Consider the following 18,095-nt stretch of genomic DNA (forward strand, 5'->3'; position numbering starts at 1 on the left):
GGCTTGGAATGTGACTGCAATTTGCAGCTTCATTTTTAGGGCTTTGAAAATTTCCTTCCCAGATGGCATGTCTTGATCTTTAGGGCCAGGGCATCTACAACTGAATGAGAATGGAATCCTGGCATGTTTTAATCTCTAAACAGTAACAATATCTATAGCTAAGACTGTTGTTGATGGAGTGTTTTGTAGCACCTGTCACTCTTTAATCCCCACTTTTCCTTCTGCGTAATGTTTGCATCTGCCATTTGCTAGGATGTCATAGAGTTAGGAGGGCAAGTTTGTCTTGTGCAAATGAAGCTTGATATTTTCAGAGCTATCAAAAACATCTTTGCCTTTTAGATGGCCATTTTTTTCTCTTATAAGCCAAATAGTTATTTTTAGCATCTACTTTATGCTAATAATTGGTGGTATATCTCTTGGTGAGTTATTAAAAGACCCTCATAGTAAATCTTTACTACTCTGGTTTTTTTTGTTTGTTTGTTTGTTTGTTTTTTGTCATTTGGCTTGTTACCAGGAGACTTAACATTGCCTTAATTCCAAAATCTCTTTTAGCATTCTCCTTTTGGCATGAGAGATTTCAACTGTCAGTTAACAGATCTAACCATAGAGAAATGAGAACTTCAGCATGAAGAAGGTTTTTCATCCTGTGTAAATTCCACAGGCTTATTTTCTTTCCATCCAGAAAAAGAAAAGGGGCGAAAGTTTGAGAGTTCATCACTTGCATATGAACCATTGTCTTCTGTTGATAGATATGTCTCTCAACCTTGGCATGTTAGATCTTGGGTCTTTCCTTTACTCTCAGGCAATTACTTGGAGGAAGGACCAGGAGCTCTTCTAAATTAGGTATGATACTTAGCACTCTGTGGGTGTAATACTTGTGGTTTTTAAATGAATAATAATAAATCTTCCTAAAAACAAATAACAGTGAATTTATGAAAAAGCTAAATTCACTAAAACTAAACTGTGGTTTTAAACACTAAAACACTGTGGTATTAAAAAGATATTTGTTTTTATCTACATTTTTAGATTAAGAAGTTTCCTGGGTGTTTAAAAATTTTTGGTAAAACGTGTTAAGTATTCAGTGCTTGTCAGCAGAGGGAAGTTGGCATGGAATAGTTGGTTGCCCCTGGATGGTTCTAAGTACCGCTGAGAATTCACTGTCAAAATTCATTCTTTCCTAAATGGTCCTTTAATTCTGGAACTCAGATGATGGTGGTCTCTGAGAATACAACATTCTGAAAAAATGATTTCCCAGCATAGATAAGTGATCCTTTGGAAACACTGTCTACTTAGATAACTGTAAAACCATAGAAATAGTGTACAGTTAAGAGCTGTTCCCAACTTCTTAGGCTAAATCCCCTCTGTCATCAATAAATGAGTAAAGCCAAGTCTTACCTCTGGAGTTCAGATGAAAAATACAGGTTCAGAAGTGTCTAACACTGTAAAACAAGAAGTTTCTTATTAGTGATGTTGTGAAATTCCAGTAAGGTAGTTACAGAATTAAAATTTCCCTGGCCTAAATCTTAGCTCTGTGAAAATAAAAGTCAAAGTTGGGAGGAACAGTTTCATGCTCAGAGATGGGCAATGGGGTAAGCTACTTCTGCCCCCTTGGGTCCTTCAAGTCCCAGGACCCGTACCACTTACCTCTGGGTTCTTGGTGGCGATAAAGCAGGAGGTGTCTGGCATGCTTATATAGGAACTAATGTGCTGATGCTGCAGCTATCTCCTCTTTGTTAGGGCAAGACAGTTGGCAGCATGAACCCTCAGAGTACTTTGTACTGACATTTGGCATGTTTGGATATAATTAGAAGTATTCATATCATTTTGAGTATGTGAACTAATCTCCTATAAATAATTTGACAGGGACCAATCTGCCGGCAAAGAATGCTTTCTAGCACGCTGGGAAGGTAATCTTTGACAGCGCCTGGTGAGGCCTCAAAGTAAGTTCCTAAGAGCTATATTCGATTTGGCAGACTCTTTGACGCATGCCTGTGGTAACCCAATGATCACATACTCAGCGACACATTGCTTTCAGGGCCCTAATCACTTTTCCTTCTTTGTTACCATAGGAACCTCCACCTCCTTCATTCCCTTGGGTCACTGCCAAGGCTCACCCTTGGAGTCTGGCCTTGGGCTGCGGAGCCAAGGTGAGAGGAGGTTCTACACTGAGTCTCCACTGTTAGTGCCCGTCCGCCCAACACTGAAAAAAATTATCGTTCCATTAGAAAATACATATTCATTGTAGGAAAAATACAGTTAAGCAAAGAGAAAAAAAAATCTGTAATCCCAAAGTGCAGATCATGCTATTTACACATATATAGTACATATATATTTTATAATCTACTTTAAAAATTATGCCATAGGGATAATTTACACCCTTAATTTTTAAACAAACTGTATTATGATCATTCTTTTTAAATTAAAGTCTTTTCTTGTTTAGTGATTAGGTATATTGAGGTATAATTTATATTCGGCAAAATTTACTCTTTTTAGGTGACAGTTGTATGAGAGTTTTTGCTGCTATTTACAAAAATTTTAAACTACAGTAAAGTTCACTTCTTTTGTTTTATAGTGCTATGAGTTTTCGCTTGTGCACTGATTCTTGTAACCACTGCCATAGACAGGATGCAGAACAACTCATTTCTATGAGTTTTGATGATACGTGCCATTGTGTTCTTACATTCTATTTATATAAAAAGTTAAAGCCTTGTAGATTAGACTAAAAATTCTTCTTTGATGAACACTCACAATGGGGGTAGCTTCCTTTTCTCTAGAGGTAACCACCAGTACTAGTTTTGTGTGTAATATTACAGACCTTTTCTGTGTATTTACTAATTTATATTTTCCTAAATATAAATATTATGTTTATATGTATATAAATATTAGTAAATAGTTTATATTTACTAGTATAAATGGGCCTGAGAAAATTGGCCCATAGGAAATTTGTAATTAGATGTTTAAATATATTATAGTCAAAGTTGACATATTTACCAACTTCCTTTTTTCACACTATACTCTCAGATCAGTCTTCATGTTAGTCCATAAATAAAAATATGGAAAAATTTCAGATGTATATAGAGGTAGAAAAAAATGCCGTAATGAGCCTATTGTACTCATCATCCAGAATTAATAATTATCAGTTCATGGTCAGTATTGTTTCATATATACCCTTACCCTTTCCCTCCATTCTCAGATTATTTTGATATTACTCATTAAAAATTTTCTGCATAGACTTCTCTGTTTCTGGATTAGAATTATTTTCTTTTTGTACAAGTTGTAGAAGGTTTCTCCTTTTACATGAGACCTATTAAATTAATAGGTTAATTTGAAGAAAGTTGGTATCTTTACAATAATGAGCCTTTCAGTTGACAGGTGTGCTGTATTTTCCTGTTCATTCCAAGTCTTTTAAAAAATGTTCTTCAGTCATTTTTTTCCCTAGGTTTTTTTCCCCTTCATAATGGTTTTATTTATTTCTTGTTAGGTTTATTCCTAGAGGTTTTATAGTTTTTTGTTGCTATAGTGAATAGGATTACCTTTCCTATTATATGTACTTTCTGCTGTGTTATTACCAGCATGTGGCAGATGAATTTGCCTACTTGAACTTTAGTTTTCTTATTTGGCAGCCGTATGCCAAATAAACTTCATTTCTCAGATGCCTTTGCAGCATAGGTTAAGCACGTTACACTGTTTGGGCTAATGAAATGCAAACAGGAGTTGCTGGGTGGGCTTCCAGAAAAACTCTTCTGTGAAATAGAGCCGACTCCTCTGGTGCTGCCTTTTCCCTTTCCCCTCTTCTCCTGTTTCCTGTACAAAACACAGATGTAAAATGACTGGAGCTATAGCCTTGAAATAAAGATCAAGAGCGTTTCAGAGACAGCCTTGACGTCTATGAGCTGAAATTTTATTGTGTGGAGAAAAATATCAACTGCTCATATTAACAAGGCACTGTTCACTCAGATTTTCTGTTATATACAAACAGCAATCCCTAACAGGCGTGGTGTTTCATAAAGTTATTGATTTTTCTATGTTATCTTTTATCTGGCCCCCTTGCTGAAATTCCTTATAACTTCTAATAGTTTATTTGATTCTCTTGGGTTTTTGATGTATTATATACAAATAATCACAATTTTGTGTCTGTCTTTTGTAATTTATATGGGTTTTTTTTCCCTCCTATTGCATTGTCTTGAGACATTTAGGGTAATTTATATGGGTTTTTTTTCCCCTCCTATTGCATTGTCTTAGAGACATTTGAGTAGCATTCAAACTAGGATACTTGTTTATATAACCTATATACGATAAGCGATCCTTTTTTTGTTTCTGATTTTAATTGAATTACATTAATGTTTTGTCAAGTATGATGTTTGCTGTATACTTTATATCTAATTTCCCAATAATTTTAATCATAAAAATGAATTCAGCTGTTCCATTCCTAGGTGTAGGACCAAGAGACTTGAAAACATATGCTTATACAAAAACTTACGTACAAATGTTTGTAATGACATTATCCATAATAGCTAAAAAGTGGAATTCCAAATGTCCATCAACAGACAAATAAACAAAATGTAGTATATCTGTACAGCCGTATTATATCTATACAGCTATATTATTCAGCCATAAACAGAAATGAAGTATTGATACATGATATAACATAGATGAACCTTGAAAACACTATGCTGAGTGAAAGAAGCCAGTTGCAATGTGCTCATATTCTGTCATGAACAGGCGAGTCTATAGAGACAAAAAGTAGATTGGTGATTGCCAGAGGATAGTCCGGAGAGGAGAGATTAGGGAGTAAATGCTAATGGGATTTCTTTTTGAGGTGATGAAAATATTCTGGAATTAGTGATTATGGTTTGTGAGTCTACTGAAACTGCTTAAATTGTTCACTCAAATGTTGAATTTTATAGAATCTAAATTATATCTAAAAAATTCATTGGATTTTATCAGTGTTTCTTCTGCATCTATTGAAATTATATTTTTCTCCTCTAACTTGTTAATGTAGTGAATTATGTTGTATGTTTCCTCACTTTTACCACCCTGGAATTCATGAAATAAAACCTATTGATACAATATTGTTAAGTTTTCTGCTGCTTTAAATTTGTTAATTTTTAATACAGGATTTCTGCATCTGAGTTCATATGGGACCAGGCCGTAGTTTTCTTGTGCTGTCATTTTCTGGATTTAATATAGGATCATGCTAGTCTTGTAAAAATGAGCACTTCCCATTTGTTTCTGTTTTCTTTGGCAGTGTTTTTAGGATGTAAATAATTTGTTCCATGAAGGTTTGGTAGAGTTCCTTCATGGAACTCTTTTTGCCTGTAGCCTCTTTGGAGGAGAAATCTTTTGCTCATATTTAAGATTTTTATGACTATTGATTAGCCTGTTCAGAGTTTCTACTTGTTTTTTCGGGGGGGGGGCACATTTGCAGAATTTATCTTCCTAGCAAATTGCCCATTTTTTGTGAGTTTTTAGGGATTTTTTGGGGGAAATTTTTTTGTGCATATCTTTTTATCATTTTAAAAACTGCTATGTAGTCATCTATTTCTTTTTTATTCTTTGCGTATTTCATTTTACTCTTTTTATTTTAAATCATGTTTGCCAAAGTTTTGCCTTTTGTGTTCATCTTTTTAATTTCGATTTATCAAATAACTTTTTCCATTTTATTCTGCTTTAAATCTTATTCATTCCTTTCTTTTATTTCTCTAGGTTTATTTTGTTGGTCTGTATCACCTTGAATTGAAAGCCTACCTACCTCATTTATTTTTATTCTTTCTTATGGTCTTATAAGTTTATTTATGGTATACATTTTTTTACTTTGGTTACTACTTTGGCTAAATCCCACAGGTTAGTATGTAGTACTCTGATTATCCTTTAATTACAATTATTTTAAAGTTTCTATTTCCGTTTCAACTCCCAAATTATCTAAAGTATGTTTGTTTTTGAATTTCCAGATGTATAAATTTGGGCTTTGGGGGGAGCATTCCTTTTAGCTGCTTATTCTTTTTATCTTGTGTGTATGTGTGTGTGTGCGCACGCGCGTGAGTGTGTGCAGTTTGTTTCCTAGTAGGTCCAGTAGGAATGAGAAACCGTATGTGCCTATGTTTGTGTTTGTGCCTGTAAGTAATAAAACAATTCAGATTGCATCCAGATCAGAATATTATCTGCCTGGTAAATCTCTCATGATCCTTCTCATTATACTCTGATTTCCCTCTCCTAAAGGTAACTATGTTTTTTATTTTTATAATAATATTTTTTCTGCTTTTCTTTATAGTTTATTATCTTCATATGCATCTATAAATAATATATATACATTTTACCTGTTTTTTAAGCTTCATGTGAATACACCTTTATTCTTTAATATCTCTTTTTTTGTCCAACATTATTGTAAGATTTTCTTTCCATTAAGGTAACTATTTTATTTTCATTATTGTACACTATCACATTGTATGATAATATAATTTATTTGCTAATTCTACTATGTACAAAATTTGGGGTCATTTGCAGTTTTTTCCTGTAGGTTTTAATTTTTATATTTTGCAAGATTAGTGGTGACTGTCATTTCTGATATCTTGTTCTAGAAATAGTGGATATTTCTTTTGTGACTGTGTACAGGGGTCAGTTGTTCCTCCTCTTCCTTCTCCTTCCCCTCCTCTTTTAGCAGCTTTATTCGGGTAGAGTTTTATATACCTTAAAAAGTCATCCATTTTAAGTATACGGTTCAGTGAATTTTAGTAAATTAATGCAGCTTTGCAGCCATAACCACAGTCCGGTTTTATAGCACTATCACCAGCTCAAAAAGTTCCTTGTGCCCATTTGCAGTGAGTTCACATTCCAACCTAGACTTCAGGCAACCTCTGATCTACTTCTGTCTCTATAGTTTTGCCTTTTCTAGAAATTTCACATAAATGGAATCCTACGATGTGCAGTCTTTTGTGTCTGGCTTCTTTCCCTCAGCATGTTTTTGAGTTCATCTATGCTGTTGCATGTATCAGTAATTCGTTCATTTTTGTCACTGAGTCCATTGTATAGAGGTCCCCCATTTTGTTTATCCCTTCAAGTTGATGGACATTTGAATTATTTTTAGTTTGGCTATTATGCATAATGCTGTTAATAATATTTCATACGCATTATTGTGTGGACATTTGTTTTCATTTCTCTTGGGAGTTGAATTCTAGATCGCAGATGTCCAACTTCTTAAGAAACTGCCATTCTTTCCCACAGTGGCTGTAACATTTTACATTTCAACCAATAATACGAGGGTTCCAGTTTTTTTACATTCTCCCCTACACTTATATTGTCCTTTTTGATTATAACCATCCTAGTGAGTACAGAGTGGTATCTTACCATGGTTTCAATTTGTATTTCCTTAATAAATGATTTTGATTACTTTTTTGTGTGCTTATTGCCATTCATGTTTTCTTTAGGTGAAAAGTCTATCCAAATCTTTAGACCTTTTAAAAAAAATTGAATCATTTTCTTCTTTATTTGTTAGAGGTCTTTATACATAGATAGATAGATATAGATGTAGATATGTTTTGATATAAGTCTTTTATCAGATACATGATTAATAGATACTTTCTTTCAGCCTGTGGCTTGTCTTTTCATTTTCTTAATTGTGCCATTTGAAGAGCAAAAGTTTTAAATTTTGATGAAGTCCAGTTTACCAGTATTTTATAGATCATCCTTTTCGTGTCATATTTCACACATACTTCCTAATACAACGTCACAAACATTTTTCTTCTATGTATTTTATATTTATAGCTCTTACATTTGGTTTATATACCATTTCAAGTTAATTTTTTTAAACATTTTTATTGATTTATAATCATTTTACAATGTTGTGTCAAATTCCAGTGTTCAGCACAACTTTTCAGTCATTCATGGACATATACACATTCATTGTCACATTTTTTTTTCTGTGAGTTATCATAACATTTTGTGTATATTTCCCTGTGCTATACAGTGTAATCTTGTTTATCTGTTCTACAATTTTGAAATCCCAGTCAAGTTAATTTTTGTCTGCTGTGAAGTAAGGGTTTAGGTTTATTTACTTTTACATATGGCTATCCATTATGTTTCAATCCCAATTGTAGAAAGACTGTCCTTTCCCTACTAAATTACCTTAGTACCTTTGCTGAAAATCTTTTTTGAAAATTTTATTTTATTGAGTTATAGTTGGTTTACAATGTTGTGTCAATTTCCAGTGTAGAGCACAATTTTTCAGTTATACCTTAATATACATGTATTCATTGTCACTTTCTTTTTCACTGTGAGCTACCATAGATCTTGTATATATTTCCTGTGCTATACAGTATAATCTTGTTTATGTATTCTATAGATACCTGTCAGTATCTACAAATTTCAAACTCCCAGTCTGTCCCTTCCCACCCTCTGCCCCCCTGGCAACCACAAGTTTGTGTTCTATATCTATGAGTCTGTTTCTGTTTTGTAGTTATGTTCATTTGTTCTGTTCTGTTCTGTTCTGTTCTGTTCTTTTTGATTATGCATATGAGCAATCTCATGGTATTTTTCTTTCTCTTTCTGGCTTACTTCACTTAGAATGACATTCTCTAGGGACATCCATGTTGCTGCAAATGGCGTTATTTTGTTTTTTATGGCTGAATAGTATTCCATTGTATAAATGTACCACATCTTCTTTATCCAGTCATCTGTTGGTGGACATTTAAGTTGTTTCCATCTCTTGGCTATTGTAAATAGTGCTGCTATGAACATTGGGGTGCAGGTGTCTTTTTGAAGATGGATTCCTTCTGGATATATGCCCAGGAGGAGGATTACTGCGTCATATGGTAAGTCTATTCCTAGTTTGAGGAATCTCCATACTGTTTTCCACAGTGGCTGCACTAAGTTGCATTCCCACCAGCAGTGTAGGATGGTTCCCTTTCTCCACAGCCTCTCCAGCATTTATCACTTCTGGACTTTTGAATGATGGCCACTCTGACTGGTGTGAGGTGATACCTCTTTGTAGTTTTGATTTACATTTCTCTGATAATTAGTGATATTGAGCATTTTTTCATGTGCCTATTGATCATTCATATGTCTTCATTGGAGAATTTCTTGTTTAGGTCTTCTGCCCATTTTTGGATTGGGTTGTTTATTTTTTCCTTACTAAGTCACTTATATATTCTGAAGATCAAGCCTTTGTCAGTTTCATCTTTTGCAAAAATTTTCTCCCATTCTGTAGGTTGTCGTTTTGTTTTGCTTATGATTTCCTTTGCTGTGCAAAAGCTTGTCAGTTTAGTTAGGTCCCATTTGTTTATTCCTGCTTTTATTTCTGCTGCTTGGGTAGACTGCCATAGGAGAACATTGCTGAGATGTATGTGAGATAATGTTTTGCCTATGTTTTCTTCTAGGAGGTTTTTGTATCTTGTCCTATGTTTAAGTCTTTGATCTATTTTGAGTTTATTTCTGTGTATGGTGTAAGAGAGTGTTCTAGCCTTTGCTGAAGATCTTTAATGATTTTTCTTATTTTAAAATTGAAACTATTTAGTGTGAGAAAGCTATTTGGTTTTCCTCCCCAGAGTCAACAACAGTTATCAGATTTTTGTGTGCCCTTAAGAGGTATTTTATGTATGTTATAAGCAAGCATAGATATATATCTTTCTCCCCCTACATGACTCAATTTTTGTGAATGTTTTACATAGTGTTTTTAACCTTTTTTAAAAGACCGCTGAAGAGAAAAATTAATTAAATGAAATTAAGTTTAATTTCTCTTTAAGATATGAATATTAAGCAATATCTTACTTAAATACATTTAAATTTAAGTTAATTTCTTCATAACAAAAGAAAATAAGCAATAAGATTTTTGTTTTAGATGGGGTGAGCTTTTTTTTTGCTGGGGCAGGAGGCACAAAGATTGTAATACCTTAGATTTTTTTTGCTTCCCTGAGAACTAATTTTCACTTCCTAAGAAGTGATATCACCTCCATTGACAACGCATATATTAGTTTGAAAAAGATTTATGTTCTCTCATTGTTAATTACAAAGTTTTGTTTATCTTTACAATTCAGCTTATTATTTGTGGTTTTCAAGTCATCTGTGTTTCTAGTTTTGTCTACTTGATCTGCAATTTTTCTAGTAAGTATAAGTTAAAAATCCTACACTCTTATTCTCAGATTTTCAGATTTTTTTGTTTCTGTAATTCAAAGATAGTTGCTAACTATCTTTGTAGAAATTTATGATCATTTCCATTCCCCTTAGTACAGTGTCTTCCACTTTTTTTTTATCTTTCTGGTAGATTGTATCTTTTAAAAATAAAATATGAACTATCCCTGCTGCTTTTAGTACTGTTTTGCTTAAATTTCTTTTTTTGCTAGTATTTTGCTATATTGTATTTGCTTTTACTTTTTGGTAGCATATATATGGGTTACCTTTCCCATACTTTTATTTTCAACCTTTCTGAGTTATGTTATTTTATATTTAACTTTTGAAAAACAAATAGCTACTTCAAAAATCCATTGTGAGAACTTCTTTTAATAGGTAAAGTTTTAGAGGCAACAAACTGGCTGGCATGTATTTTATGGTGTGCACAATGCTTTAAATATCAATCTAACTAGTAGAGGTTATTTTGTATGATTTTAGGCAAGTCCCCTAACCTCTGTTAGCCTCAGTTCGTTAATCTGTTAATGGAAAGTAGTAAAAATTCCCCCAACCTCACAGGATTAATCTGTCTACTCAGTGAGTAATATATGTAAAGCGTCTAGCATATTATCTGGCAATGTAGAAGGTATTTAATAAATAAATACCTATTACCACTCCATTTAAAATCTTGTAAGAGATAGGGCTCTGTCACTGTGAGTCATGGGATGTCACTGGAGTCTTTTAAACAAGGTACTGACGTAAGATTTGCATTTTAAACACAGTTATGGTAGCAGCATGGAAGATGGGTTGGAGGAGTGCAACAGAGATTAAAGAACTCACTTAAGCAGTTGTTGTGCTATTTTAGGAAAGAGTTGAGAACCTAAACTAAGCCAGTAGCTCTTGGAAAAAAAAAGAGGGGATTACAATCAAGAGGCATTTAGATCATAGACTTGACTGTGCATGCTGCTGGTGAAACAAATAATTTTAGATGTTTAGGAATCATTTAAATTTATTCTACCCCAAGACAACTAAAAATAAACTGAATTTCCTGAGATTAGGGTAATGTTTCTCAGTGGAAAGAGAAGAGACTTGGAAGTAATAGACAAAGGATAGAGAATTGCAGTATTAGAGTTCATAGTAAAAGAGCTCAAGTTTCCAGGAATAATAAACTTTTACCAGACAATGAAGTAATAAGCCACCCTATATGACATCAAACATGTTTTAGAAATATGGTGATTAAAACAATGTGCAATTAGTGTAAGTGAAGACAAGTAGGTCAATAGAACATAATATAGTCCAAAAACAGGCTTTTGCATGTGTGGAAATTTAGTATATGAAAAGGTGTCATTTCAAATCACTGAGAGGAAAGAAAGGACTATTCGTTGAATGGAGTTGAGACTTACTTAAAAAAATTAAATTAGGCTCTTGCTGGACAACATTTTAAAAAATAAGTTATGTATTAATTGAAGTCTTAAGCATTGAAACAAAGCAAAACTTTAAAAATCATGAAGAAAGGGAGATACAAGCAAATAGAAAAAATAGCCAATAGATATAAATAGACAATTCATGGAAGAGGTAATACACATGGCCATAAACTTGAAAATATACGCAACTTCAGGAGGTGCAAGATCAAATAATAGCCAGTACATTTCACCCATCAGGGTGAACAAAACCCCAACCAAAAACTGTTAGCCAAAATTTCAGAGATGGAGATCTGATTGAAATAAAGAAGTCTTTATTTGGGATTTGTTAGGACCATACCCCAGGAGAGACAGATTCAAGAAGCACTTGAACTGTGTAACGCTGGACTACAATATGGGCGAGGCTTGTAGAGGCTAAAACCCTGCAAGGTTGCATAAATTGTTAAGAATTAGAATTGAAACTGGTAAGAAGTAAGGGTGCTTGTTAAGCTAGGATTGTTTGGGGTCTGATTGTTACATGGGGGTGTATTTTGAAACTGTAATAAGATTGTAGCTAGCAGCTGCTAGCAAATATTGTTGTGAAAACAGCTGGTGGTGTGCTTGAGGCTGATACAGCTCAGACAAAACTCACGTTCTCAGTGATGCAGAAATGTGTCTGAAACCACATCCTCAGTGCCCACCTAGCTCCATTGTGGATGCCTGAACCATAGTTACTCCATTTTGATTTTTAAATGAGCTTAAATATGTCATCAAAATAGATAGTAGCGAATGCTGGTGGTGAGGAATGGATGCTCTTATATGCTGTGGATAAGGGTGTAAAATTTCAGGGCCATTTGTTACATTTTTTGAAATTTAAAATTGCAATACTTTCCCTTCCTATTCTCTTTCCTAAGCACAGCAGGACAGGAATGCCAAGGCTGTGCATTTAGCATTTCCTCTAATAGCAAAACTTTAGAAACAAATGTCCTTTCAGTTACTTTATCTGTAGTTAATTAACTGGCCACCTGTTATGGTGGTGCTCTGGTTATGGGGTAAGTGGTTGAAACCTAACCCTCACTTTAATCTGAGCTTGGATCAACATAATATATTTTCCACTTGTTTTCTTTGAGATGTAACCATGGAAATGGAAACCTTTATTTAAAATAATAATAAACAGTAAAGAGTTTTAATGGGCAATATATAAGAAAACTAAACTGTGAGATATATTTTGTTGAAGCTTATTTATTAATATATTACAACCCTTCTCCAATGCAGATAGCTCTTACACAATTCTTTTGTGACAACTCGTTTCTTTTGGAGTAAAAGCTCTTCCAAGGTCTTGCTCATATCCCTTGCTCTTGCTCTTCTCATTGGTATCTGCTTACAGTTAAGCCCAGAACCAGCATTAAGTCACTGTATCTAATGATCCTTCTGCTCTGAGAGTCCTTGCCAAAAATTAGCTTACAATTCTCAAGATTTTCTTTGCCCTAAGAATTTATCTGTTTTCTCTCTCCAGTGAGGAAAAACAGAGGAACTACAGTCACTTAAGGCATCTCTCCCTTTTCTAATATGAAACTCTGTAATCATCTCATCTTCAACCAAAGGAAACAACAGCTCTCCTTTCATAAGACTCATGCCAAAGAGGAATTTTGTTTTGATTTGTCTGTGTTCCATGTAGTTCATTTCTTTTTATTGGTATTCCATTGTGAGGTTATACTGTATTTTGTTCATCTATTCTCTTGCCTGTGGATATTCTTATCTTATGTGGATGTATGTTTTATTTCCTTTGATTAAATCTCATGGAGTGGAATAGCTGTATCAAAAGGTGTATAGGTACATATTTAATTTATAAGAAATGGCCATATAATTAAAAAGTGATCAAACCATTTTACATCCTCACTAGTAATATATGAGAGATGTAGTTGCCCAACATCTTTGCCAACATTTGTCATGGTCAGTCCTTATATTTTCAGCCATTCTTATGGATGTGTAGTGGAAACTTCTTATGGTTTTAATCTGCATCCTCTAGACCAATGGTACTGAGCATCTTTTAATTTGGTTATTGGACCTTCACATATCTTCTTTTTGAAAGTGTCTGTGAAGGTCTTTTGACTGTTTTTATTGGATTGTTTGCTTTTTTATTGGATGATAACAATATGTAAGTTTTATGTGTACAATATTACATTTCAACTTCTGTATGCATTAGTGTGCTTACCATCAAAGGTTTAGTTTCTGTCTGGTCACCACACAGTTGACTCCCTTTACCCATCTTGCCCTTTCCCTACCCCCTTCACCTCTGGTAATCACTATGCTGCTCTCTTTGTATCTGTGTGTTTGCTTTTATTTGTTTTGTTTTGTTTTTATTCCACATATGAGTGAAATCATACAGTATTTGTCTTTGTTCACCTGACTTATTTCACATAGCATAGTAACCTCAAGGTCCATCCATTTTATTGTATATGGGAAAATTTCACCTTTTTATGGCTGAGTAGTATTCCTCTCTTTATATACCACATCTTCTTTATCCATTCATCCATCAGTGGGTGCTTAATTTCTTTTCATGTCTTGGCTGTTGTCAACAAAGCTGTGATGAATGAAGGAGTGCATATGTCTTTTTAAAAATATTTATTTATTTTTTATTGAAATACCGTCAGTTACAATATGTCAGTTTCTGGTGTACAGCAATGTCCTAGTCATGTATATACATACATATATTCGTTTTCATATTCTTTTTCATAAAAGTTTTTACATGTCTTTTTGAATTGGTGTTTTTATGTTCTCTAGATAAATACCCAGAAGTGAGATAGCTGGATCATATGGTAGTTCTATTCTTAATTTTTTGAGGAATCTCCATACTGTTTTCCTTAGTGGCTACACCAATTTACATTCCCATCAACAGTGTTTGAGGGTTTCCTTTTCTCCACATCTTCACCAACCTTTGTTATATCTTGCCTTTTTGATAATAGCCATTCTAACAGGCTTGAGGTGATGTCTCATTGTGGTTTTGATTTGCATTTCCCTAACAGTTAGTGATGTTGAACATATCATGTGCCTGTTGGCCGTCTGTATGTCTTCTCTGGAAAAATGTCTAGTTGACTCCTCTGCCTATTTTTTAATCAGTTTATTTTTCACTGTTGTATGAATTCATTATGTATTTTTGATATTAGCCTATTGATGTATACATGATTTGTAAATATCATCTCCCATTTGGTAGGTTGTCTTTTTGTTTTATGAGTAGTTTCCTTTGCAGTGAGGAGGCTTTACAGTTTGGTGTAGTTCCATTTATTTGTTTTTACTTTTGTTTCCCTTGCTTGAGGAGACATGGATATTAAATCTTTGAATTTTTGGTATAATTCACAAAGTCATCTGGTCCTTGACTTTTGTTTTTTGGGAGGTTGTTAATTACTCTTTCAATCTGCTTACTAGTGATTGGTCTATTCAGATTTTCTGTTTTTTTCATGATTCAGTCTTGGAAGGTTGTATGAGTCTTAAGAGTTTATCCATTTCTTCTAGGTTGTCCTATTTGTTGGTGTATAGCTGTTCATAATATTGTCTTCTAATCCTTTGTATTTCTGTGGTATCCATTGTTATTCCTCTTCTTTCATTTCTGGTTTTATTTATCAAAGAGTGTTCTCTCTTTTTTTCTTATTGAGTCTAGCTAAAATTTGTCAATTTTATTTATCTTTACAAAGAGCCAGCTCTTAGTTTTATTTATTTTTTCCTGTTGTCTATTGTACATTATTATATATTTACATCTTTTAATGTTACAAATCCAGTAACATGTTGTTATAATTATTACTGTACTATCTGTAGTCATTTCCTTAGCCCAATATAGCTTTGCTCCCATACAGCTCCTTTGTGCTGTATTGACCATTATAGTACAGGTATATTACCTTCCTCTCTCCCTCCTTCCCTCCCTCCCTTCCTTCATGAAGTTGAATTTATTACTTATTGTAATATGGGAGGAAACCACCTATGGATGGATATTTATGGTGTTTTGTGGTATGGTTAAATGTGGGTCTTTAATTCAGGGATCTGAGTTAGATTGTGCAAAGTTCATAAATTTTTTTAATTGAGATATGACACATAATATATTAGTTTTGGGTGTACAATGGAATGCTTTGATACATGTATACATATACATGTGTCTTTCTTCAGACCCATCTCAAGAGACCTCTTTCTTCAGATACTTTCTTAGTTGGTTAGCCAATAATTCTAGGGAGGATATTAGTTGAAATTAGTATATTTTCAGTTTAATAAGAGATTAAAGTGAGAATCCTCCAAGATTCCAAGTATTCAATCTCTAATAGGATATTCATATATAAGATTGATAGAAGGGGAGGAAATGTTTTGGAGTGGAAGGATCCTGAGATTTCTTCTGTTCTTGATGTGTGTTGGTTATCTGAACACTTATGAATTGAGTTGAGGGGAAAAGATTCATGGTATTTCAAAGTATCAGTTTGTCAGTGGTCCCAGATTTTGCTTTCAGTAACCATGGTATTTAAGTCCTCAGAACATAAAGAAACTGGCCTTGGTACAAATTCCTAGGAGATTTTATTAGTGTCATGGAGCCTGGCTTGATACTAAAAGCACTAGGGCATGGTCATCTCTGCCTAGTTCCCTATGTATACATTTTAAATAGGTTTATCTATATGTTAGAGAAAAAGTGCCTTGCCCTTTGTAACATTTCACAGTCTTCTTCTAGTCTCAATTTCTTTCCATCACAGTAAGTCTAAGTGCTACGTGTCAGGAAGGAGTCAGACTTACACTACCTCTGTTTTTCCTGGTTTAAAGTTGTTCCTGAAGCCAGCCTCCAGCTTTCTGCTTGCACACATCCTGTTTGAGTTCTTTTATCCAGCATCAGTAGATTAGAAACAGTCCCCAAATCTCAATGATCCCTCATATCAATTCAAGAAAATACCAAAGAGTATTATTAGTATAGATCATCATGTGACATTTTGCTATAAGAGATAAGGAAATAAGTCTGTAATCTCTTAATCTGTGAGGAAGATGAAGAAGAATATTAACCAGCATATCTGACTCTAAATCCTTGCTGCTTTAATCAGGGACCCCAGAGTAATTGACCTCTAGATAATGAAATCTACTCTCAACTCTCTATGTAAGCAGTTATTTAAATAGTTAGCAGACAGAATAATAAGGCAATTGCCCAGTGCTTTTGAGGTCAGTAGGTTAACTCTACAGAGTTTAATTAAAATTTGATAATAAATGCCTGCTTTAGGCAGGACATTTCATTAGTCTTCTTCATGGCATAGGTGAAATATTCTTTATAATTATTTTCTACCCCTTTTAAATTCTCTTCTCATGAAGTAGGCTTCTTATTACTGATTAGGATTCCCACGCTGGAGAAGGAGATTCCCCAAAGCAGCCTCCTCATTAGAAAGGGATAGCACTGTGAAAGAATAAATTAGTATTCTGCCAACTTAGTTTTTAAATGTCTGCACAATGAAGCCAAAAAGTATTAAAAAAAAAAAACACCCACTCTGGAAATGGCTATGATAAAATTTCAGTCACATTCTTTTGATATTAAGAAGATAAGGTATAAATTATTTTTCTGGTTCTTCATTAAAATATGTATGGAACTGAGAAAACTAAGGTTCCTTGGTAAGCAGAATTGTATGTAGATATTAGGTCAATGGGAAGATTAATCTAAAAAGTTCTATCCTTTTTCTTAGAAAGGTAGGTAGTTCAGAGGAAAAGAATTTCCTTGAGAAGGAAATAAAATCTGTAACTGCAGAGTAATTGGGAGGTTTGAATGCTGTGAAACTCTAACTCCCTCAGTGCTCTCCCAGGCCTTTCTTTATGCCAGTAGTGGAACCCTACTTTCACTCTGTATTCTCCTTCATTTCTATCACTGTCATCTCTAATTTGGATCATTCTTAAGGCCTTCAGAGTCTTCCCAGGCTCTGATCTTTCCTATCTTACTCCATCCTCCCCACTACTGCCCGAACTGTGTCAACTCTCCTCCTTGTGAATTTTGACCAGTTTGATGCATGTTCTAATTCCTTAGTGCTGCATATGACTGACCCTTCACGGTCAGGTCTTAACTTCCGTCTCTGGCCTTATCTGATGCCCTTTGCTCATGGAGCTGTGCTTAAACTACTCTGAAATCTCATGCCTGTTTTCTCTTCTTAGAATGACCTTCTCCTCTTCTCTTCCGTATCATAACTATCTCCTCATCTTTTAGGAGCTAAGTCAGTCTCCTTTGAGAAGCCTTCCTGGATTCCCCAGGTTAGCACCTCACTGTTATGGCCACATTTACTTTCATACTTCTATGAGTCTGCATGTTGTACTAAAATCTGTTTGAATTGCTGCCTCTCATGCTGGCTTGAGCTCAGAGCAGGGATGATTGTCATATCCTTGGTGCCCATTTCTCTACAGACATATTCTTGGTACTCAGTAAAATTGGTTGAATGGAATTGAGGATACATTAACTACCTTTGCGTCCTCTTGAAGCACTTCATTGCATTTGCCTTCTATTAAAGTTGGTTCACTAACTACATTCATTTTTTTGTCATCGTCTCGACTGCACACAGTAGGAGCATAACAAATGCTGAATAAACACATTGGTTCTAATAG

At 34.2% G+C, this 18,095-nt stretch overlaps 1 long non-coding RNA gene across 1 annotated transcript in view; it reads left to right on the forward strand.

Annotated features, from left to right (window-relative positions):
* The window catches only part of LOC140686475 (uncharacterized), a 196,984-nt gene that overhangs the window by 31,399 nt on the left and 147,490 nt on the right, over window positions 1–18,095 (forward strand). The window lies entirely within an intron of this gene.

Source organism: Vicugna pacos, chromosome 16 (assembly GCF_048564905.1).
Source record: "Vicugna pacos chromosome 16, VicPac4, whole genome shotgun sequence".
NCBI lineage: Eukaryota > Metazoa > Chordata > Mammalia > Artiodactyla > Camelidae > Vicugna > Vicugna pacos.